This window comes from Heteronotia binoei, chromosome 10 (genome assembly GCF_032191835.1).
Source record: "Heteronotia binoei isolate CCM8104 ecotype False Entrance Well chromosome 10, APGP_CSIRO_Hbin_v1, whole genome shotgun sequence".
NCBI lineage: Eukaryota > Metazoa > Chordata > Lepidosauria > Squamata > Gekkonidae > Heteronotia > Heteronotia binoei.
In genome coordinates, this window is record NC_083232.1 from 60,169,614 (window position 1) to 60,193,451 (window position 23,838).

The 23,838-nt window shown below is 44.5% G+C and overlaps 1 protein-coding gene across 1 annotated transcript in view; it reads right to left on the reverse strand.

The window, feature by feature from the left end:
* TBC1D5 (TBC1 domain family member 5) overlaps positions 1-23,161 on the reverse strand; it is a 533,564-nt gene extending 510,403 nt beyond the window's left edge. Inside the window, exon 1 of the mRNA XM_060248746.1 lies at positions 23,019-23,161. The gene's annotated coding sequence lies outside the window, so the exon portion shown is untranslated. The remainder of the gene's footprint in view (positions 1-23,018) is intronic.
* Positions 23,162-23,838: the final 677 nt, after the last annotated feature.

The following is a 23,838-nucleotide window of genomic DNA, read 5'->3' on the forward strand; positions in this document are numbered from 1 at the left end:
ATACCGTGTACAATTCTGGTCACTGCATCTCAAAAAGGATATTATAGCATTGGAAAAAGTCCAGAAAAGGGCAAAGCTTGAGCTATGGCACCTGGGTATTTTTTGTTGGAGAGTGTTGGACTGGGTGGGCCACTGGCCTGATCCAACATGTTTTCTCATGTTCTTATTAGCCTGCAGTGGGAAGGATTCCATGGAGTACAAGCTGCTGCCAGCACCAATTCTTGGGCAAATAGTGCCCTAGGCAGGCACCCTCCACCGGTGGGGCAGTTGCCTTCCATACCCCCCCAAGACAATTTCAGTGCCGAGGAACTGGCGCTCGAGCGTTGCACTCCCCAGTGAATTATCTAAAGCAGCCCCCTCTGCCGATCACCTGATTGGCAGGTAAAGACTCACGGTCAGCACCACTGGGCCGGCCGGCGGCAGCAGGAAGGAAAGGGTACGTGCTGCCGCTCCCTCCTCTGACTTCCTTCCCATCCAGGAAGTGGGAGGAGGTGGTGGCATGCACCCTTACCTTCCCGCTGCGGCCGGCCCAGCGGCGCTGACTTTGAGCAAGTCTTTACCCGCCAATCAGGTGATCAGCGGGGGGCGACTTTAGATGGCCTGCCGGGGAGTGCAGTGCTCCAGCGCTGGTTCCCCGGCACTGAAATTGACCAGTTAGGGAAGGGGGGGAGTGGGGAGCCCAATTTGGCATTCCCTACCTCCTGGTGCCCTAGGCAACCACCTAGTTTGCCTAGTAGCAGGGCTGGCCCTGGCTGCTGCATTCATGCTACTCTTCGTTTTCAGTCTGTGTGGGGCTGCCAGCTCCAAGTTGGGAAACCTGGAGTTTATATCTCTGTGCCTGGCATTACATTCTGAGGCACACAAGGCCCGGCCCAACAAAGTCCCATTTATAGATGGAAAACTTATAGATAAACATATGAAGCAGAGGTCCATCAGTGGCTAATAGCCACCAGCTGTAGAAGAAATACTACGTCTGGGGCAGTGATGCTCTGATTCTTGGTGCTTGAGGGGCAACAGTAGAAGGGCTTCTGGAGTTGTGGTACTGTTGATGGACCTCCTGATGGCACCTGGGTTTTGGCCACTGTGTGACAGTGTTGGACTGGATGGACCATTGGCCTGATACAACATGACTTCTTTTAAGTTCTTATAGCTCTTAAATGTGTTTTAGAATTTATAACTGTAAAGGCAGGATATGCAAAGGGGATGTCAAACAAAGAGCCTATGTGAATGAAGCCCTGAGGGTTATTCAGAAAAGTCCTACATAGAGTAAACTCTCCTGCCTGTCCTTAATTGTACCAGACATATCATGTTACTGTTCTTAATGACTGCTTCATTCACATTGCCCAGTTAAATGACTGACTGTTTTGCAATTTACTATTGCAGGAAAACTAATTCACCCTAGCCTAGGTACACATACTATTAATTCAAGAACTGAATATTTTTTAAAAAACATATGATATTTCTACCTGTTACAGATATCCTTATGATCTGAGTTGATACACTGCTGTACAGTAAGGGGACTGTAATGAGTTTTCAAGACTGCTTTCAACAGTCTTCTTCTATAACTCAACTATGGAAGTAAAAATATGCCTGCATCTGGTCTAGGAACAAAATGTTTAGGTAATTAACACTTCTGGAAAAGCACAGAATTCATAATCTTGGCAATCATTCTAATTACCTTATTGATTTTTTCCCCATTCTCCAGGTGTTCCTTTAAAGTTTAAGTTCCCCATAGCCATGCTCAAGAGCCTAAATGATTTCCTTCACTTTTGAGCCCTTTAAGGGCCGATTCTGACATTATATCTGACCTGTGAAATCTGATGAAAATGATGGTATGCAGCCCTAATCTGAGCAACATTCTTCTGTACTAACCAAAGTCAATGGGGTTAGAAGGGGGAGGGGATTCTATTTAGGATTGCACTGACAGCATGAAAGAGCTACCCAACATGTGAATTGTGCCATTCTCATGAGTAACTATAACTGAATGTATGAGCAGAACTGGGTAAAGAACACTGAGTGATTTCCTTGAATAGCACCTATCACACATAGGAACTGACATGGAGAAGCAATATGTGGAAACATTTACAAAAACTGCTACGGTTTGTTGGAGCACACTGGTCTGCTGTAAGAAAAATTCATGGTCCATTAAACCAAATAAGCCTTATTTAAAACAATAGATTTTCAAACCAGCAATATGCAAATAAAGAAAACATTTTATCATATTGGAAACTTCATGTCACAAGGAGCCATGTCATACTAATTGTGATACACAATACAAATACACATTCTCTGTATCTCATTAGTAAATTTATATTGATTGCAATGACAGTGATTTGTTAATTCGGAGTCCTATTTAAATGGAGACTGTCCATTGCTGAAGTCAGCAATCATGCCACTCAGGTCTGCAAGACTATGAAAACACACCAATTTTCATTCCTGGAACAAATATCAAGCAGTCTGCAACTCACAAGTGCAAGGCCCGACTTTGTGAAATAAGTGCTTAGTCAGCAAGCATTCAGAAGGTAATGCATTACTCTAAAATATACTAGCATTTTATTACCCATTTTACACAAGAATCCATAATAAATAGCAAATGTTTTGACTGACACACAGCAAAAACTTATGAGTAATCTACAAGTATAGTACCTGAAAGCACTGTCACATCAATTAGTTGGTTTTTTAACAATGACGAAGTATTAGAAGGCCCTACAGAAGAAGACAGCCTCTGACATAATGAAAAACTAAAGGCACAATAAAGAAAAGCACATACTATAATTTTGATACTACAATAAACAAGATGTAAAGACAATGGATTTATTAAAATTATGGTGATAAAAAGGGGGGGGGTGAATTGTTTTATATAGCAGAACCCACCTACATGTTTCATCAGAAAAAGTAGTTTAGGTTTACAGATGTATGTAAAAGACACACTATAAGTAGAAAAAAGAATATGCCATAACAACTGGCTGAAGATCAACTTATGCATACCAAACTAAACAAAATATCAACAACAGGAACATTTTCTATACATATGATACATTCAAATATATACAGTTTGATCAATCTACCATAAGTATTACTTTTCCATATGAAGCTATGCATGCATGGCAGGAGATTTTGCTTATGATATATTAAACCCTTGTGGGCTTAGACTGAGGCTGTGCAGTTCTCCATAGTACAAGATAGAAGAGATTGGGTTTAGAATTATATAATTCTGTTAATTATTTGTGCTATTAGTCTTCCAACAGATTCCTTCCAGAACATTAGATAGAATTTAGAAATACAACCTTGTCCAAAATGACATTTCATATACCGTATTTTTTGGACCATAAGACTCACTTTTTCCTCCCAAAAAAGTGGGGGGGGAAAGTGTGTGCGTCTTATGGAGCGAAGGTACCATACGTACCTTCCTCGGGGGGGGGGGGTGATCCGCTGCCTCCGTCCTGGCGCTTCCCGCCCCTGCCTGCCTGGCTCCAGCTCTGACGCTTACAGCAAGCGCCAGGATCGCTCCCACCGCCCTCCGATCCCAGCGCTTGCTTTAAGCATCAGCGCTGAAGCCAGGCAGGCAAGCAGGGAGAAAGCACGCCGCCCCCTCCACAGCCAGGGCTTGCGAAGCGCTGGGTTTGCGGAGGGGGCGGGTGCTTCCTCTGTCCCTGTCTGCGTGGCTTCAGCTTGTGCTGATAGCAAGGGCTGGGTTCAGAGGCAGCTAAGCCTCGGATCCCAGCCCTTGCTATCAGCAGAAGCTGAAGCAAGGCAAAGAGGAAGCCCCCCCCTCCACAAACGCAGCGCTTTGCGAAGCACTGGGTTTGTGGAGGGGGGTGCTTCCTCTGTGCCTGTCTGCCAGGCTTCTGCTGCTGCTTCTAGCAAGGGCTGGGATCGGAGGCAGGATTGAGAGGGGGAAGGTGCCCAGATCTGGATGCACAGCTTCAAAAAAATTTTTCCTGTTTTCCTCCTCTAAAAACTAGATGCGTCTTATGGTCCGGTGCGTCTAATGGTCCGAAAAATACAGTACTTAAAATCCGAAGTAATACTTAAAGAAGCAACATTTCTAGTATATCACAACCAACATTCCCTCTAATCTGCAGAGTCTTGTGAGCAAGAATTCTACTTTGTGAGCTACTGGCATTAAAGCTGTGAGTTACTGCATAAATTATTGTGCTCTGGAGTCATCCTTCCTAAGCTAAGACAAAAATGTGTGAGCTGGAGGCTAAAAATCTGTGAGCTAGCTCACGCTAACTCAGCTTAGAGGGAACACTGATCACAACTGCATAAGGATATCAGCCCTTCCTTAACCTCAAATACTTGTACTGCTACATTTACAGAGCAGTTCAATGCAGGTTTACTCTAGTCTAGTCCCAATGATTTCAGTGCCTTGCAATGGTTGGCCTCCTTTCTCCAAGGTCGGGGACAAAGGGTGGTGATAGGGGAAGAATCATCCCAAAGGCACCCACTTATATGTGGTGTGCCACAGGGTGCGGTTCTCTCCCCGATGTTATTCAACATCTATATGTGCCCCCTTGCCCAGATTGTCAGGAGGTACGCGCTGGGATGTCACCAATATGCAGATGACACCCAGCTCCATCTATTGATGGGTGGCCACTCTGACTGTCCCCGGAAAATCCAGACCTGGCCCTTCAAGCCATAGCAGCTTGGCTCAGGCTGAGTTGGTTGAAGACGGAGGTTCTCCATCTCAGCCGGGGTGGCCCAGGAAGGGAGATCCCTTTGCCGGCTCTTGATGGGGTGCCACTGATATCGGCCCCTAAGGTCAAGAGTTTGGGAATGCTCCTGGAGTCCTCTTTGACAATGGAGGCCCAGGTAGCAGCCACTATCAAATCCACCTTCTTCCATCTTCGGCAGGTATAGCAGCTGGCCCCTTTTCTGGAACATAACGACTTAACTATGGTGATCCATGCCACGGTCACCTCAAGAATAGATCACAGTAATGCTCTCTACGTGGAGCTACCCTCAACCTGACTCAGAGACTACAGCTAGTGTAGAACACTGCAGCACAGCTGTTAATGAGGCTCCCTAGATGGGAGCACATTTGGCCAGTACTGAAAGAACTGCACTGGCTGCCTATTTTGTTCCGAGTCCATTTCAAGGTGTTGGTTTTGACCTTTAAAGCCCTTTATGGTCGGGGGCCTGCCTATCTATGGGACCGCCTTTCTCCGCATATTCCCCAGAGAGCACTGCGTTCAGGGACACAAAATCTAATGTCCATTCCCAGACCAAAGGAAGCCAGGCTGTGTTCCACGTGGGCTAGGGCCTTCTCGGTGGCAGCCCAGAAATGTGGAATGCCCACCCATAGGCCATAACGGCCCTGCGAGACCTTTCTCATTTCCGCAGGGCTTGTAAAACCAAGTTGTTCCGACACGCCTTCAACACCTAACCAGAAAGAACTGCCATCTCATATAGCTGAGAAGTTACGAACATTATATGATCATTAACAGCAAAAAGAATATATTGGACCTTTTAAGAATACATATCTTAACACTAAAGAAATTTAATTCTGCCTTCTCATAGTGTCTTTTATCCCAGATTCAACTTCATCTATACAACTGTTACCAGACCTATCCAGCAGAATAAAGTATTTTGGCCTGGAAGAAATAAACTGTCCAGGTTAAACAGATGGTGGCTATTTTATGGAACCACAGTGCAATGTTCTCCAGCAAACCAGTTCTCACCAACCTCGCATCTCACCAACCTTATAGCTGCTGTCTCTATTTCCACATCTCCCTTCAGGTTTACTGGAAAATATGCAGTCACTGTTGCAAAGGAGATAAAGGAAACACTGGCAATTACCAGTCATTGTACCCCATAATATGCCACTGTTTTGTTTCAGAAACCTGATCAAATCAGATTTTCATAGATTATCAAAGATGAATATTGCTACCCAACCCTTATGTGTAAACTAATGCTACTCATTGAAAAATCTTCAGAAAGTCCAGTATATAACCACCTCTAATATAACTAAGAAATATTTTCAAGTTCGTGTGGATGTACAATCTCAGCTAAGTGATGAAAGATGTTTTGGACTCTTTTTAAAAAAATTCACTGTTCTTCTATCTGGATTTTCAAATACCCCAAGCATCTTTCAAAGGCTGGAGGTAAGTTGCTAAAAGGTGTACAAGGATTTGCATATACAAATGATCTTCAGATCTTTTGTTTTACCTTGGAAAATCACCTGAAACACATGGATGTGATATTAGTTCACATGCTAGATGTGGGACTAACAATAAATACACAAAAATGTCAAAAGCACAATAATGATGTCTGTATAAAGCTCTGAATTTTTTTATTCATTTAATAGCATTTAAACCACACTTGTTCCAGTTATTTGTTGCTTGACATAAAATTAACATGAGCTACTTTATAAATTTATTTAGTAAATTAAATCAAAATAAACCTGTTACATTGAACCACACTCTATTTAGGGTATTGAATAACTTTCCTGAAAGTTTTTTTTTCCAGGAAATTTGAATCTTTTTTATTTTATTTTATTTTATTTATATCCCGCCCTCCCCACTGGAGCAGGCTCAGGGTGGCTCACAACATAGAAATCCACAATAGTAAAATATACCAGCTATAAAATAATCCATTCAATAAAATTACACATTCAGAATTAAAATCAGCATTGCATATCGTTTGGTGCTAAGATTTAAGTATTATTTCATTTTTCAGTGTGACGGCATTCTATCTGCGCTGTAGGCACTACGTTAGTTAAAGGCCAGCTTGAGGAGAATGGTTTTGCAGGCCCTGCAGAATTGACCAAGATCCCGCAAGGCCCGTATTTCTTCTGGTAGCTGGTTCCACCAGTGGGGGGTGGTGATCGAAAAGAATTCTTTCCCTGGTGACTTTCAGTCTGGCCTCCTTCAGCCCGGGGATTACCAGTAAGTTTTGAGAGCCAGATCGAAGTACCCTATGGGGAATGTATGGGGAGAGACGGTCCCTAAGGTAGAGAGGTCCTCAACCATATAGGGCTTTACAGGTAATAACCAGCACCTTGTAATGAGTCTGGTATACTATTGGCAGCCAGTGCAGTTCCCGCAGCCCCAGCTGTATGTGCTCCCACTTAGGGAGTCCCAATAACAGCCTGGCCACAGTGTTCTGCACTAGCTGTAGTTTCTGGGTTCAGCACAGGGGCAACCCCATGTAGAGGGCATTACGGTAGTCCAGCCTCAAGGTGTCCGTTGTGTGGATCACTGTTGCCAGGTCACCGCAATCCAGGAAGGGGACCAACTGCCTCACCCGCCTAAGATGAAAGAAAGAGGATTTAGCAGTGGCTGCTATCTGGGCCTCCATTGTTAGGGCAGGCTCCAGTAGTACCCTCAAGCTCTTGATCTTGTGCGCCACTTTCAGTGGCTCACCATCAAGCGCTGGTAGGGGAATTTTCCTTCCTGGACTGCCCCGATCCAGGCAAAGGACCTCTGTCTTCATTGGATTCACCTTCAACCTACTCAGTCTGAGCCTGCAGCGCAAGATCTAGATTTTCTGGGACACAGGTTGGCCGTCCATCAGTAAATAGAGCTGGGTGTCATCAGCATATTGGTGACAGCCCAACCCATACCTCTGGGCAATTTGGGCAAGGGGGTGCATGTAGATGTTGAGCAACATCGGGGAGAGAACCGCCCTTTGTGGCACCCCTAAATTAAGTGGGTGCCTCCAGGACAGTTCTCGCCCAATTGCCACCCTTTGTCCCCAACCATCAAGGAAAGAGGAAAGTCATTTCAAGGCCAACCCCTGAATCCCAGCATCAGCAAGTCAGTAACCAATGGTCGACCGTATCGAACGCAGCCGATAGGTCTAACAGCATCAGCACTGCCGAGCTGCCTCGATCCAGATGCCACTGGAGGTCATCCATCAGGGAGACCAGGACTGTCTCTTTCCCATGACCTGGGCGGAAGCCAGATTGGTGAGTGTCTAAGACAGAAGCGTTATCCAAAAAACACTGTAACTGTAACACGACTACCCTCTCAATAATTTTACCCAAAAAGGGTAAATTCCAGACCTAACGGAAATTTGCCAATTTGGCTGGATCTGATGTAGCTTTTCTCAAGAGGGGGAGGACCACGGCCTCTTTAAGAGGCATTGGAAAAAGCCCCTCCGAGAGAGATCTATTTACGATGTCCCATATAGTACATCTAAGCTCCCTCTGGCAAGCTTTAATTAGCCAGGAAGGGCAAGGTCCACATCACAAGTTGTTGGGCATACAGTGGAGAGGATTCTGTCAACTTCCTCCAAACTGAGCACACTGAAGCAATCCAGAGCTGGTCCAGAAGACAGGCACGGGGCCTCGGGTTCACCTACTGCTTCCAATGTGGCAGGGAGGTCACAATGGAGTGATGAGATTTTATCTGCAAAAAATTCCGCGAAAGCCTCACAGCCTATCTCCAATTCCCTAGTATTTGGCCTGCCTTGCGGTAGTGTTGTAAGAGTCCGAATTGTCCTAAACAATTGTGCCGGGCACGAATTTGCAGACGCAATCTTGGCCGCAAAGTAAGTTTTCTTTGTGGTTTTGACTGCCATCTCATAGGATCTCATAAACTCTCTATAAGATGTTCTGGTCTCTTCATCTCGAGTACGCCGCCATTGCCTCTCTAGCTGTCTGAGCCCTTATTTCAGCTGCCGCAATTCCGGGGTGTACCATGGTGCCAGCTTAACACGAGGGCACAGAGGTGCAATCTCATCGATGGCTCTAGAGGGCTGGACATGCAAGGACTCAACCAGGTCATCGAGAGAATCGCCAGGGGGCCAGGGATCCCATAGAGCCATCTGGAACCGCTCAGGGTTCATCAGGCTCTGTGGGCGAGCCAAAATATGCTCGCTGCCTAAACAGGCTTGGGGTGGGACATCCATACGAGCCTTAAGGACAAGGTGGTTCGACCATGGCACTGCTTCCGCAATAATATCGTCCACCAAAACCCCTGCCGCAAAGATCAAGTCTAACATATGCACCGCTTGGTGGGTGGGCGATGTAACAAATTGGGAGAGTTCCATTGTCACCATGGATGACACTAGGTCCATCGCCTGGCTGGAGGTCACGTCGTCAGCATGGACATTGAAGTTGCCCAGGATCATTAGCCTAGGGTACGCCAATGCCCACCCTGCTATGACCTCCATCAGGGATGGTAAGGCGCTGGCCGGTGTGTTAGGCGGACGGTACACCAGCCATATTGCCAACCCCTCCCCCACATCCCACGCCAGACCGACACATTCAAGGCCATTGATCTCTGGGGCCGGGAGCGCTCAAAAGGAGTAAGCCTCTCGTTTGAATAGGGCCAGAAAACTTTACAGAAAACTCACATCCCTGACCTTAATATAGCTATAGAAAAGCATATAGGACGTCAAAGGAAAATGCACAGACTTCCATAAAAATAGTGTATTTGCCAATACAGTTTTTTAAAAAATCATATAAAATTGTCAAAAAATTAAAAACAAATCTGAGGTAAATACAAGCTGAATTTTTTAAAATGCCTTTGCTACTGGCTACAAGATGTCTACTTTGAAAATATCTTTTCTTATTCATCATCAATATATTGGTAATTTAGTGGTCAATAAGTCACCCTATATAGATTCTGTATTATTATTATTCTAAAATACTGTAGCCTGAACAACATCCCAGTGTGAAGAAATTTTAATCTAGAAACATTCACTCACACTAAGAAAGAAAAGTACAAGGCAGCAGAAGGAACACATTGACAAAATGCCAACTGTAACAATAATCACAGTATATGCCCTTCAGAAATCCCACTAATACAGAGTTCACTATTGGATGCGTCATAAACAATTACTCCTGTCACAAAAGACAGAAAAAAAACAAGGTAAGGTTGGCCACTTTTGTTTATGTTTCGAACACCTAGAATTTGAACAGCCCTGCACTGTTGTTTATCTTTAGTATCTGTGTATTCTGAAATATAATGATTCTGAACATAGTTTTTCAATTAGTCATGACACTAAATGGTACAATTTGGGGAGATTAGATGTGAAAACAGGGGGGGGGGGGGAGAGAGAGAGAAAGAGAGAGAGGAATTGTCTTCTTGTCATGTTTATAGATTCCCATGTTTATGGATTTGGCTAGCTACAGAACTCTGGAATTCATTAAAACTGACGGTTAACAGAAGCAGAAATGTTACTAAAATCTGGCAAAATTTTAGCCATCAATACCAAATGTATATGCCTCTGAAACCTGCTATCTCTATGAATAAGGATGACTTTCTTAATAGTTTTCTATTAAGGATAGCTCCCCCCAGACTTCTCATAGCACAAAGTAGTTTCATGTGACAGAAAAAGATGTTGACAAGATCCTGGGTATTGTGACCACTTGTTGAGAGGACCCATATTTGGTTAAGTCATGATAAGTAAGAGTTTCCTTTATTTAATGCCACGGATACTATCAGAACAAATCTTGCAATACAATTGTAAGATTTCAAACAGGATTTGAAAATATTCAGTCATTGGACAATGTCTTTCCTAGGTACAAGGCATGTCACTGAACTACACAAACTTATACTTTGTCTTTTATTGGAAAAATTATAGCAACCAAATTAAGGACAGCTTAGGTGCTTAGGCTACTGAATGTTTGACGATTCCCAGAAGCGAATCCCTAGTGATAAGAATCATCCAAAAACTGTAATAATCATGTACACTTTTTCACTAACATTTCTCAAATACAAATCACTTAGGACAGATCAAGTTGTTAAAATGTTAGAAGCTTTACCTAATCAGTTTTCTACAAACAGTTATGGATTTGTGTCCCAAGATCCTGGGTATTGTGAAGACAACCACTTGTTGCATGGACTCATATCTGGTTAAGTCATGATAAGTAAAAGTTTGGGTTCCATGGTGTAAATATTATCAATTCTTTTTTGGAGCTGAGGTTAATTTCCTAAATGCTAAGGAACCTAACAATGTGCACTTTGAAAAAACTATTATTTGGACAGTGATATTACAGCCAATTATTGGCCTGTGTCTGATTTACCATTTTGGGTGGGTGGTGAAGCAACTCCACAGTTTTTTGGTAGTGGTGAAGCAACTGCATGGTTCCCTAGTTGACTCATATGCCTCTGATAATTTCAGTTCAGTTCCAGGTCTGACATTTGAAGATAAGACTGCAATTGCTCTTCTGGTGGACAATATACAAACAAAACTGGATAAGGGAAATACATTTCTATTGATCCTGCTGGATCTTTAAGCCACTTTCCTCATAGTTGACCATTCTATACTACTGAAAAGCCAGGAAGTTTAAGTGGGCTTAAAAGATTCTGAACCAAAATGGTTTTGGTCTTTTCTTTCTGGTCATAGCCAGAAAACTATATGAATGTTGTTCCACCTATAAGTGAATGAGATTGTCCACAGCTTTGGGATGGGGGGGGGGGGGGGCTCATCAGTATACTAATGACACTGAGCTTTGTATTGCATTGAATGAGTCTTCAGGAGCAGCAGTGCCTAGATGCTGTAGTCAAGAGACTAACTTAAACAGAATCCATACAAAACAACAATGAACTGATGCTAGTCAGTATTGAGAAGATCACAACAGAGATTTACTGTGATGATGCACTACAGCCCACAAATTCCGTAAAGACATTAAAAAAGTTACTGCATCTTCTACTTACAACAACTACAGTAGTAGAGTATATTTTGCTGTTCCTGACATATGATTCAAATTTCTGTAACTTCAAGTCCAAATTACTGAAACCCACTCCAGGTCTGTGAACCAATGAGGAAAGTCTCCTCCAGACCAGACTACTATAACTGAAATTGTATATGAATTTATAATTGATTGCACATGGTTTTATTGTATACTGTATTTACATGTTGTGAGCCGCCCTGAGCCTGCTTGCGGGGAGGGCGGGATACAAATAAAAAGTTATTATTATTATTATTATAACTTGCTCTATTCTGGCTTACCCTTGAGAGTGAACCGGAAACTCCACCGGGTCCAGAATGCAGCAGTGTAAGTCCTGTCAGGAACACCATGGACGGCACACAGCCAGTGCTGCACCAGTTGCACTGGCTTCTGGTTGAGTACTGAGTCATTTGTTTGAGAGGTCTAAGACCAATGTATCTATGGAACCATCTCCTCCATTATGTCCCTGGTAGGGTGTTGTTGCGCTCTGCTGGTAACAATCTGCTAGTAATCCTCAACCCTAAAGAAGCCCGACTGTCTTCAACTAGCACCAGGGTTTTTTCATCCTGGCCCCTACCTTTCATCCTGGCCCCTCTCTGCCAGACGACATCTGGGCCCTGCAAGATCTTTTGCAATCCCATAGGGTTTGTACAGCAGAGATGTTCTGTCAGGCTTTTGACTGAGGGCAGTGATGGTTGACACCTTTCTTTTTTGCCTATCCCCCTCCCCCCAAAGTTTCCTCCCTCTCTATCATATGCTCTGACAGTCTGGTGAGAATGAACATAAATCAGCAGAATGCCACCAGGGTTGGAATTTTTACTGTTTTATGGTTTTAAAATTAACTAATGTTTTAATCCTTGCTTATTTTTACTTGATGTGCATAGCTAAGAGCATGGCCTTCACCAAGATGGGATGATCAATCACTCTAATAAATAATAATAAACCAAATGGGAGTGGCAAGTTAGGCAATCACGGCCAAGGTGAGAGGTAGTTTTTCAGCTGGGGGGGGGTGTAGTGTAGAGATGTCACCCATCCCCCACCAAGGAGATTCCTGTCCTTTCCTCTTAGTGGGCCATAATGAGGAGCTCTCCCCTAAGCTTGCCTATATAGAAACCCAATCTACATGGGATTGTACATAATAATTATTCAGAAGCTTCAGCTAATACTGAATATGGGTCTTTTCATAAGAACATAAGAGAAGCAATGTTGGATCAGGCCAATGGCCCATCCAGTCCAACACTCTGTGTAACACAATGACCAAAAAACAAACAAACAAACAAACCCAAGTGCCATCAGGAGGTTCACAAGTGGGTCTAGAAGCCCTTCTACTTTGCCCCCCCCCTCCCCTAGCACCAAGAATACAGAGCATCACTGCACCAGACAGTTCCAGTAATATACTGTGGCTAATAACCCCTGATGGACCTCAGCTCCATATTTTTATCCAAACCCCTCTTGAAGCTGGCTATGCTTGTAGCCACCACCACTTCCTGTGGCAATGAATTCCACATGTTAATCACCCTTTGGGTAAAGAAGTACTTCCTTTTATCTGTTTTAACCCGACTGCTCAGCAATTTCCTTGAATGCCCACAAGTTCTTGTATTGTGAGAAAGGGAGAAAAGTACTTCTTTCTCTACTTTCTCCATCCCATGCATAATCTTGTAAACTTCTATCATGTCACCCCGCAGTCGACGTTTCTCCAAGCTAAAGAGCCCCAAGCGTTTTAACCTTTCTTCATAGAAAAAGTGTTCCAAACCATTAATCATTCCAGTTGCCCTTTTGTGCACTTTTTCCAATGCTATAATATCCTTTTTGAGGTGCGGTGACCAAAATTGTACACAGTATTCCAAATGAGACCGCACCATCGATTTATACAGGGGCATTATACTGGCTGATTTGTTTTCAATTCCCTTCCTAAAAATTCCTAGCATGGCGCTGGCCTATTTTATTGCAACCGCACACTATCTTGACATTTTCAGTGAGTTATCTACCATGACCCCAAGATCTCTCTCTTGGTCAGTCTCTGCCAGTTCACACCACATCAACTTGTATTTGTAGGTGGGATTCTTGGCCCCAATGTGCATTACTTTGCACTTGGCCACATTGAACCTCATCTGCCATGTTGACGCCCACCCACCCAGCCTGAACAGATCCCTTTAGAGTGCCTCACAATCTTCTATGGTTCTCACTACCCTGAACAATTTAGTGTCATCTGCAAACTTGACCACTTCACTGCTTACTCCCAACTCCAAATCATTAATGAACAAGTTAAACAGCACGGGACCCAGTACTGAGCCCTGCAGCACCCCACTGCTTACCGTCCTCCACTGAGAAGACTGCCCATTTATACTCACTCTCTGCTTCCTATTAGTCAGTTTTTGATCCATAAGAGGATCTGTCCTTTTACTCCATGACTCTCAAGCTTACTAAGGAGCCTTTGATGAGGAACTTTATCAAAGGCTTTCTGGAAGTCAAGGTAAACAACATCTATTGGGTCCCCTTTGTCCACATGTTTGTTCACCCCCTCAAATAACTGTAACAGGTTAGTGAGGCAAGATCTTCCCTTACAGAACCCATGCTGAGTCTTCTTCAATAACTTTTGTTCATCAATGTGCCTAATCATTCTGTCCTTGATAATGGTTTCTATAATTTTCCCGCTATTGAAGTCAGACTGAGTGGCCTGTAGTTTCCCAGATTTCCTCTGGAACCCTTTTTAAAGATGGGAGTGACATTTGCTATCTTCCATTCCTCAGGAACGGAGGCAGATTTCAATGAAAGATTACATATTTTTGTCAGAAGATCCACAAGTTCACCTTTGAGTTCTTTCAGAACTCTTGGATGTATGCCATCCAGACCGGGTGACTTATTAGTTTTTAATTCATCAATCAGTTGTAGGACCTCCTCTCTTGTCACCTCAATCTGACTCAAGTCTTTCAACACCCCTTCCAAAATTAGCGGTTCTGGAGTGGGCAAACACTTCTCATCTTCCACAGTGAAGACGGAGGCAAAAAATGCATTCAGCTTCTCAGCCATTTCCCTATCCTCCTTCAGTAATCCTTTTACCCCTTGGTCATCTAAGCCCCACTACCTCCCTGACTGGTTTCCTGCTTCTAATTTATTTGAAGGAATCTTTATTGTTGGTCTTTTTTTTTTTGCAATATGTTCCTCATAGTCCCTTTTTGCCTGCCTGATCACAGTCTTGCATTTGATTTGCCACTCCCTGTGTTCCCTTTTATTAATCTCACTTGGACTAGCTTTCCACTGCTTAAAGGAATCCTTCTTACCTTTTAACCATGCACGCCTTTTCTTATACCTCTTTGTGCCTTTCCTAACTTGTGTTATATATTTTATCTGAGCTTCTAGGATTGTAGTTTTAAATAGCCTTCAAGCTTCCCCAAGGGTTTTGACTGTATTTACCTTTCCTTTCAGTTTCCTCTTCACATGCTTCTTCATCTCAGAGAATTTACCCCTTTTAAAGTTAAACGTGGTTGTGCTGATCTTTTGGGGCAACTCCCTATTTATACAAATGGTGAAATCAATAACATTATGGTCACTGCTCCCAAGCGGTGCAATCACTTTTACATCTCTCACCAAGTCTTAGGACCAAATGGTGAGAGCTCAGAAATTGAGGCATATTACCCCCATCCTCAAACAGCTTCATTGGTTACTTCACGATTCCAATTCAAGATGTCTGATATTGACCTTTAAGGCCTCTTATAACCTAGATCCTGCCTATTAGAAACTTCCTTGAAACATAAACTTGGGCATTCATTGCTCTCCGTTGGGCCCTTGTGCTGGCCTTTGCCCAAGAGGCCGGACACCCGCTGCAGGTCTAAATGGGTTCTTCTGATCTAAAGTGGTGTGGTGTCTGGCTGAGACGCTCTTCTTAGAGAGCAGCGCTTCACAAAACATGGGTCTCCATAGTCAGCTACAACCACCTGGGCAGCAAAATGTGAAGACAGATCCAAGGAGCTGGGCATGTTTAGCCTGGAGAGGAGGTGGCTGAGAGGTGATAGAATCCCCATCTTCAAGCACTTGAAGGGCTGTCATCTAGACTAGAGGACAGTGTGGAACTGTTTTCTGTGGCCCCAGAAGGCAGGACCAGAACCAAGGGGTTGAAATTAAATCAAAAGAGTTTCCGGTTCAACATTAGGAAGAACTTTCTGACCATTAGAGTGGTTCCTCAGTGTAACAGGCTTTCTCAGGAGGTAGTGGGCTCCCCTTCCTTGGAGGTTTTTAAACAGAGGCTAGATGGCCATTTGACAGCAATGAGGATCCTGTGAATTTAGGGGGAGGTGTTTTTGAGTTTCCTGCATTGTGCAGGGGGTTGGACTAGATGACCCTGGAGGTCCCTTCCAACTGCAGGATTCTATGTCCTATGTTCTTTCTCTTTAAAAAATCTGTGCTTAGCCACAACTTGTACTTATCTACAGCAGTGGTCCAGCTCTTTGGAATGGCATTTCTGAAATAGCAAGAAGGCTACTTGTTTTGTCCAATTCCAAAGGCAGGGTCTTTTCAGCTGGGCCTTTGATAGGCAATAGGATAGGAGACAGAGGAATATAGGCGGTGCTGCCAATTTAAATTTTCCATAAATGTTGGTTTTACAGGTGCTACAAGATTTATTTTTGGTTTTGCTTCAACAGACCAACATGGCTGCGGGGATTGTGGTTGTGAGAACCAGGCCAAATTTTTATTCAAATATTTTTGAAAAGGAATTCCACATTTTATGGTAATGATAACATCTTCAGACAATATATGCAGGTGGGCAGCCATGTTGCCCTGAAGCAGTAGAACAAATTTTGAGTCTTGTGGCACCTTTAAGGTATTTGAAGAAGCTCGCCTGCACATGAAAACTCATACCTTGAATAAAATTTTGTTGGTCTTACAAGGTGCCACTGAAACAAAATTTGATCTTCATACACTTGCACACATACAGAGAAGACATCAGATGAATTTCAAGAAGCATTCTTTGACGATGGAGGCCCAAGGTGGTGGCCACTGCCAGATTGGACTTTTATCATCTTAGATGGATAAGGCAGTTGGTTACCTTCCTTGAATGCAGCAACTTGGCGACTGTGATCCATGCTACAGTCACCTCAAGACTAGACTACTGTAACGCCCTCTACATGGGGCTGCCCTTGTCACAAATCTGGAAGCTGCAGCTGGTGCAGAATGCAGCGGTCAGGTTGCTATTAGAGCTACCTATACGGGAACATGTTCAACCTGCGCTGAAAGCACTGCACTGGCTGCCTATGACATACCAGATTCATTTCAAGGTGCTGGTATTGACCTTTAAAGCCTGGGACCTTCAGGACCGCCTTTCCCCATATGTGCCCCAGAGAGCACTGCGCTCAGGGACCCAAAATCTTCTAGTGATCCCTGGGCCGAAGGAGGCTCAGCTGAGTACCAGCAAGGCCAGGGCCTTCTCTGCGGCTGCTCCCAAATGGTGGAATGCACTATCAGAGAACACCTGAGCCCTGCAGGACCTTCCACAGTTCCACAGGGCTTGCAAGACTGAATTATTCCACCTTGTGTTCAACAAATAATATAGGAGACAGCTGTCAAGTTGCCACAGAACCAACAAGTCTGGTCAACATTACTACTTTAATTTTAATATTAGCGCCATACCTGTTGAGATTTCTGGATAGTATTGGCAATGTTGGTGCTCACTGATTATGTAATTTTAACTGATTATTTATTGTACAGAAATATTGTTGATTGTTTTATGTTGTATGCTTGATGTTTTTATAGTTTTAATGGTTGTTAGCCATCCTGAGCCTGTTTGCAGAGAGGGAGGGATATAGAGCCAATAAATGAAATGAAAGAATGACATAGTTCAAAAAAATGTGGTACCACTACTGCAAAAATCCTAGCCCTCATCACTGTTTCAGCTCCAAAAGCAGACAGGCCTCACAGATAGGCTTCTTCAGAGCTTCATGATTTGGCAGGTTCATAAAGAAGAAAATGGTGGCCCATATTGTGCTTGAATACCACTGCCAACACTTTGACTTGCACTTGGAAACAAACTAGAAACTGATTTCATTGTTTTAGTAAAGGAGAATCACAGAATTATAGAGTTGGGCTATAGAATTATAGAGTTGGACTATAGAATCATAGAGTTGGGCTAGATGACCTCCAAGGTTATCTAGCCCAACTCCCCTCACAATGCAGGAAATTCACAAATACCTCCCCCCCCACATCCCCAGTGCTCTATGAGGACAAAAGGACCCTCCATAAACCCTGGCCAAACTCTTCTTGAGAAGATTGCTTCCTGACCCCAAAGTGGCGATCAGCATTCCCCCGGGGTGTATAAGAAGGGGCACGAGAACTAAGCACTGATGCAACTGTTCCTGCCCTCTTCTCAGGAACTGCCTAGGTTCACAGAATCAGCATAGCTGTCAAATGACTATCTAGTATTTGTTTAAAAACCTCCAAAAAGAGAGCTCACCACCTCCCAAGGAATCCTGTTCCACTGATGTACCAATCTGTCAATGAGTTCTTCCAAATGTTGAGCAAAAAACTCTTTTAATTCCAACCTCTTGAAATGTAACTAGTGTAGCATTTCCCTGTTAACACACTTGCCACAGCTTTTTGGATCTTCTGACATTCCCCCAAAGTCTTCAAAGCAGCACACATCATTAAAACCTTGATGTAACTATTTACTTCATTTATACCCTGCCATAGATTGCATTGTTCTCCTCTGCTTCATCCTCATAAGTAACCCTGTGAAATAGGCTAACTTGACAGCAACTGGCTCAAGACCACTCAGTAAGGTTCCACAGCAGATCCAGCAGTAAGGTTCCACAGCAGTTTCAAACCTATATCTCCCAGATCCTAGGCAACCACACTAAACGTTATACTACACTGGCTCTCAAGAACATGGATAACTGTAGCTAGCCAGTTCATTCTTTCCTGAGAAAAGTGCTACTCTTTCACCCACCACCAAAGCTGGCAATAAGCACTCTGACCATGCTTGTTAAGCATCCAAATACAACCATAGATCTATAACCCCAGATGAAAACAAGATAACTTAGAACAGGGGTGTTGAACACGTGGCCCAGGGGCAGAAACAGGCCCATGGAGGGCTCCTATCGAGTATGCTCAATTACACAGGAGCTACAGAGCAAAGTCTCTATTTTCTCCATTGGCTGAGGCTCCTCCCTTGAGGAGGAAGGGGGGAAGGAGCGCTTGCTTTGCCAGGTTCTCTCAATTGCACAGCAGAGCTACTGAGCCAAGCCTCTCTTCCTTCTATTGGCTGAAGCTGCTCCTTCTCCTCCTCCTCCTGGTCTCCTGAGGAGGGAAGAAAAGAACCAGAGCTTCTTTTGCCCAGTTCCCTGGATCGCACAGGAGAGATGCAAAAAAGCACCTTTAAGACCAACAAGTGCTAATGTTTTAAGCATATTTGAAGTTGAAGTTGAGCTTCATGCTTAATACATAAGGAACAAAACAGAGTCCTTCAAATCCCATAGTACAATTTTTAAGGAACAGAGCTAAAATCTTCCTCAAAATGTTATATTCCAGAATTTGTCTTCCAAGCAGGAAAGAAAACTGGATTGGGTCCATACAGCTTTCTGACCCAGTCTTATACAATTCCCCCTACTTATAACAACCTCCATCTTACATAGCCTTTTTTTCCAGTCAGCTCCCTTAAGCCCCCACATAGCTTTTTCAGTGATCACAGGGTACCACCTACCCTATTTCACTGGTGGAAAAGCTTGTTGTATTTAATGGGCTGCCTTGCACCCTCAACCCTGATTAATAGACAGATACTATACTCAGTTGTATCAAAAGGTATAGGCAAATCTAAAAGGCTTGTATGCATCCCTCAATTTAAGATCAGGTTACCTGTCTTCAGAGAGACTTCCAGTCTTCACACCTACCATATTTTTCGGACCATAAGATGCACTTTTTCCCCCCAAAAAGGGTGTGTGTGTGTGTTATGGAGCGAAGGGACGATAGGATGTACCTTTCTCTGGGGGGGCGGCGATCCGCTCCCTCCGCCCTCCGATCCCGGCGCTTGCTGTAAGCATCAGAGCTGGAGCCAGGCAGACAGGCACGAAGGAAGCACGCCACCCCCTCCACAGCTGGCACTCGTGAAGCACTGGGTTTGCGGAGGGGGCGGGTGCTTCCTCCGTGCCTGTCTGCCTGGCTCCAGCTCTGATGCTTACAGCAAGCGCCGGGATCGGAGGGCGGAGGGAGCAATCCTGGCGCTTGCTGTAAGTGTCAGAGCTGGAGCCAGGCACGGAGGAAGCACGCTGCCCCCTCCACAGCCGGCGCTCGCGAAGCACTGGGTTTGCGGAGAGGGCGGGTGCTTCCTCCGTGCCTGTCTGCCTGGCTCCAGCTCTGATGCTTACAGCAAGCGCCAGGATCGGAGGGCGGAGGGAGCAATCTTGGCACTTGCTGTAAGCGTCAAAGCTGGAGCCAGGCAGCCCCCTCCGCAGCCAGCGCTCACGAAGCGCTGGGTTTGCGGTGGGGGCAGCGTGGAGTGATCCCAGCGCTTGCTGGAAGCAGAGCTGGAGCCAGGCAGGCACGGGGGAAGCACCGGGATCGGAGGCGGAGGCAGCAGATCGCCCCCCAGGAGGAAGGTGCGCCCTATGGTCCAGAGCGCCTTATGGACCGAAAAATATGGTAATTTGAATGGGTTCCAAAATAAATCTGTCCATTCCAGAGTGAAACTATCGCCTATCCAGTAGCACCTTAAAGAATAACAAAATTTGGGGCAGAATATGACATTTTGTGAGTCACTGCACACTTTAGATATCTTTTAATCAAACAACTAAGCAGGAGATTGTAAATAAAGATGGGTAGATGTATTAGTTTGTAAGTAACAGTAGAAAAGAAAAGGAATCCAGCGGCACCTTAAAGAATAACAAAATTTGTGGCTGAGTATGAGCGTCTGTGAGTCACTGCTCACGTCTTCACTTTTTCAACATGCTTTGGAAAGCTGTACATGTATGCTTAAATTCTTTTGAATATGCAATATATCAGTCTTCATATACTGTAGATCTGTCTTCACCAATAAAGCTACAACTACCTTTAAGACCAACAAAGTTTTATTCAATATATGAGTTTTCATGTGCATGCATTCTTCCTCAGATACACTGAAATGGAAGTGGCAGTTCATTATATATATATTCACACATATACACATTTACATACACAGATGCCTCTACATAGGTGAACAGCAACTTAGTATACAACTTCCATTTCAATATATCTGAGGAAGTGTGTTTGTGCATGCAAAAGCTCATACTTTGAATAAAACTTGGTTGATCTTAAAGGTGCCATTGGACACTATAAAACTTTGTTTTACTGCTTCAGCCCAACACGGCTGCCCACCTGGATCTAACTTCAACTATACAAATAACATCAATTTTGTATTCCAATCAGTTGCACTTCAAATATATCCATGAGCTTTCTATAAAGAAAACAAGGGAATTATATATATTTCATCTTGAGGATCAACTATTATACTATGGTTTATTCATGAAATACAAAGTTTGAAAATTATAACACATCAAACAAGTATAATTAGTATAAAAAGACACATTGTCCAGAGAACAGCATTTCATCTTGTACAGAAGTATTCGTGAACAACTTCCTTTTTACTCTCACCATTCTCTTTCAATAAGAAAATACTAATTTCACAGAAACATTATTTTTAAAGGGAGAATTTTTCATAAAGATCACAGCCTAGATCCAAAGAGCTATTTTAAGCATACACAATCCTAGCGGGATTTCAGAATATTTTTCTTTTTATCAGTTCACCATAATTCCATATCACAAAGTGTTTTTGAAAGTCAGCTCAGTTTCCAAATGACTTATCATGTGACACTGAGAATCACTATTCCAGAACATAAACCCAAAGCCCCATTGGGCATGCAGAGCTACTTACACAAATCTTTTGCTCCTAGTCTATACAATTAACAAATCAACTATGTGAAATAAACAAGCGACTAGGCCATGGTAACACAGTAGCAGACACACTTTTGGTGTGACAAGTCTTGCTGTAGTTTCAACCCACGAAACTTTAAAGTACGAAAAAAAAGTTCCTGAAAGTGTATTGATTATTTATTAGATGCCTCATCCTGATTTATTGTCTTAATTTGTGTGATCCTCCTTGAGATCCAGTGAGAAAGGCAGACTATAAATAATGTAAATAAATGTCTACAGAAAACTGCAGGATCCGAGACCTAGATCTATGTTTGATATATTCAGGCCTCTGATTCAGCAGGAGCTCACAGGAGCACAGCTCCTGAACCTTTCTGAGGGTTCCCCCTCCCCACCTACCTTGTCCATTGAATAGTAGGTGCAGCTGCATAACAATCCCTGGATAAGGAGAGTGGGCAGCCAGCCAGGAACCAGGAGCTTTGCCACGCCCCCAGCAGCCCTCATTAACCACTGGAGAAGCCCACACCACTCTTTCTCCACTTCTTATGTGATTTTGGGTGGCGGGTGGATTGCTGGCCTTTTGACTGTGAGAGGCAGCAGCCAAGGAGATCCCCAAGTGAGCGAGGCCTTCTTGGACTGACTGGATCTCTAGCCAGCCCAACCAAGCAGGCCCCACTTGCCCGGGGCTCTCCTTCTTTTGCATCAGGTTACTTTTGGCTGGGGGGGGGTGGCATATGCAAATGAGCTCCACCACCTATTTTTCTACAAATCGACCCCTGGATATACTGCAAAAAGTTATTTCTACAAGCAAAAGAAAGTGATGTTTAAACATTCACAAAACAGAGACTCCACCCCAGCACTTAAATGTTTGCTTACTAGAAACAATAAAACTAGTAAGCAAATACTGCAAGAAAACTGTTCTGCACTTGGTAATCTAACAGAACAAACAGTAAACATGAGTATCGCAAAAACAGAAATACAAAACTGAATCGCAAGTCCTAAAATGCCAGTATGTAAGCTTCTATGTAGGCCAATGGGAGTGAGGCTAAAAGATAGGGGTTTTTTTTAAAAAAAAAACCTCACCCAAGAAACCTTGACAAGAGGAGCAATCTTTTAACACGTGAGAGGAGAGGGAACGATTAAAACAACGTCCACGTTTACATTAGCAGGCCACGTTTTCTTGTGTTACCTGGAACAGCAATAACTCTAAAGTCTCTTATACTTGAAACGAACGAAAACAACGTAAAGAATCGGGAAGCGCCTGCCTCAGCTGCGCTTCTGGAGCTGGGAGAGGAGTAGCAGTCCTCTAACATTTACAGGCCTCACACAGCCACTTCCTCGCTGTTGCGCAGTGGCAGCTGGGGGGGGGGGGAGAGAAGGGGAATGAGAGGGAAAGGCAGGAAAGTGAGGAGGGGGTTGCAGTTGGCAGTCGTCCGCTACTGCGGGAAAGGGGTGGGTCACCGAGCTGAGGGAGAGAATGCCTGCGAGGCTCCGTAAGCTTTACCTGCTGCGGTGGGTGCAATGGCACTTGGGAGAGGTGGGTCAGCCTCCCTCCTCCCCGCCTGCGTCCCTCTCTCGAGCAGAGAGGCCACCGAACCGCGAAAGGGCAGGAAGCCCGGCGGCGGGGAAAAGGGGAAGGAGAACTGTCTTCCCTCACGCACCTCCCCCCTCCCCTTCTCGGAGGCGACGCTGGCTGCTGAGTTCAACCGCCGGCCCCTTGCCTCTGGTACGCAGGCGCCCGGCCTGCAAGGGAAGCCGAGGCCGCCCACACGCGCGGCGGGAGCAGCAGCGGCGGCGCGCTAGGTCGTAGCTGAGGCGCTGCTCTGACGAGGCCGCGGGGGGTACCGGATTGCTTCGGCCGCCGCTGAGTTTATCCGCCCGGAGGGAGGGGAAAGCAAGGGGAGGGGGCATTAAGGCAAGCCTTTGCGAAGGGACCGAATGATACAGTCGGCCGGAGAGGGACGTTATCCTGGTTTTCGGGGGAGGGGGGGAGGTTTGTGAGGGGTTTCTTTCGTGTTCTCACGCTGCGCCAAACTTGGCGTCCTGGAGCTCTGGTAGCCAACCAGATAAGTCTTCTGGATTGGGGATAGACGGACACTGCTGCCCTGAGTGATCAGAGAAGTAATGCGAACGAAAAGCAACATGGAATAGTTCAGTAGCACGGAACAAAATTTATCCCTCCACGGGCTTTCGGGAGTCAGAGCTCAGTTCGTCGTAGGCAAAAGAGTGTGGCTTAATTCTTAACGAAAGGTCCTTCAGACTTCCCTGAACTCTTTCCCCCGGTCCCTTGAAGCCAGTACCCCAGCACTTCAAGACATACACGT